Source organism: Sinocyclocheilus rhinocerous, unplaced genomic scaffold (genome assembly GCF_001515625.1).
Source record: "Sinocyclocheilus rhinocerous isolate Xijiao unplaced genomic scaffold, SAMN03320098_v1.1 scaffold68, whole genome shotgun sequence".
NCBI lineage: Eukaryota > Metazoa > Chordata > Actinopteri > Cypriniformes > Cyprinidae > Sinocyclocheilus > Sinocyclocheilus rhinocerous.
The window spans coordinates 477,947-479,553 of NW_015666487.1; the positions used below are offsets into that span (position 1 = coordinate 477,947).

The 1,607-nt window shown below is 35.7% G+C and overlaps 1 pseudogene; it reads left to right on the forward strand.

Annotated features, from left to right (window-relative positions):
• The first annotated feature begins 237 nt into the window (after positions 1–237).
• LOC107732357 (adhesion G-protein coupled receptor F1-like) lies at positions 238–1,435 on the forward strand (annotated as a pseudogene).
• The last annotated feature ends 172 nt before the right edge of the window (positions 1,436–1,607 follow it).

Consider the following 1,607-nt stretch of genomic DNA (forward strand, 5'->3'; position numbering starts at 1 on the left):
AATAGGTACTTGTAATTAGATTATATAAAATTACAAAGCCCTCAAAGAATGAAATTGGCAAGATTACTTGTGAATGCAACCACACAACCTCTTTTTCAATCCTAATGTCACCATTTCACATTAAGCACATAGCCTTAACCTATATAACTTACATTGGTGTAGCTATTTCGATGGCCAGCTTGATTATATGCCTGATTATTGAGACTATTGTATGTAGTCAATGACAAGAAATCGTTCATGTGACATGTCTCCATAGTCAACATTGCCGTGTCCCTGCTGATCGCAAACATCTGTTTTATCATTGAAGCTGCAATCACAGAACAAGAGCAGCCACCCTCAGTGGGTCGTTGCAGTCCAGCTGTTTTCTTCATGCACTTTTTTTACCTGGCTCTTTTCTTCTGGATGTTAATGTCAGCACTGTTACTCTTTTATCGTACAGTCATGGTCTTGTCTCAAATGTCAAGGGCCAAAATGATTGTCATTGCCTTTATAGTCGGTTATGGTGCACCTTTGCTCATAGCGGTCATTACTGTTGCATCAACAGCTGGACCTCAAAATTATATTTCCAAAAGAAATGCATGCTGGCTGAACTGGTACGAATCAAAGGCCCTGCTGGCATTTGTGATTCCAGCTCTCACTATTGTAGCCATAAACCTTGTGGTTTTGATTGTGGTTCTGTACAAGATGTTGAGGAGAGGAGTTGGTGCTGCAACTCAACCAGATGAGAAACATGCCCTGGTGGTTATTGCCAGATGTGTGGCCATTTTGATTCTCTCTTTGGTCTAACATGGGGATTTGGATTTGGAACCATGGTGTCACAAGATGTAGGCGTTCATGTGGTGTTTGCAATCCTCAGTTCACTGCAGGTACAACTTTCTGTTTTTAAATTTTGACTTTAAGGTTATAATTTGTGTGCTTAATTGAAATGCAATAATTATTATATTCTATAATTCTAATGATCCATTATAAAGCCGTAATGTAAATAATTATTATTATTTCCAATGTTGTTATGAATATGAAATTCAACAGCATTAGTATTATTTACTAGTAACATTTTCCTCATATATTTGTATCACTACTGCAGGGATTCTTTGTTTTGGTGTTGGGAACAGGTATGAATTGATTTTTGTTGCTTGACAATTTGACAAATGAGTTTGTCAAAATCATTTCATTAAAATTAATTTCATTCAGCACTTCTTCAGTGCTTTAACTCATTTTGTTATATATGGTTGCAGATCCGTGAGGCTCTGTCAGGAAGACTGTCACTAAGGAACATTTCCAGCTCTAACAGTACCAGGGTAAATGACAGCAAAACAATGCATCTGATCCATGAGATCTTCCTTGTGATATATGTACTCAGTTTACATCTTAAATCTCTAAATTACAGAGTACTAATGCACCCCATCATCTTCAAGTGGACAGGATTTCTTTCTAAGGAGAAGAAGTAAGTGGATAAATTATAAATTGGTAAATTATATATATACTGTCACACTATTTTCCTATTTAATACTGTTAAGCTTCTTTGACACAATCTGTATTGTTAAAAGCGCTATATACATAAAGGTGACTTGGCTTGATATATATATATATATATATATATATATATG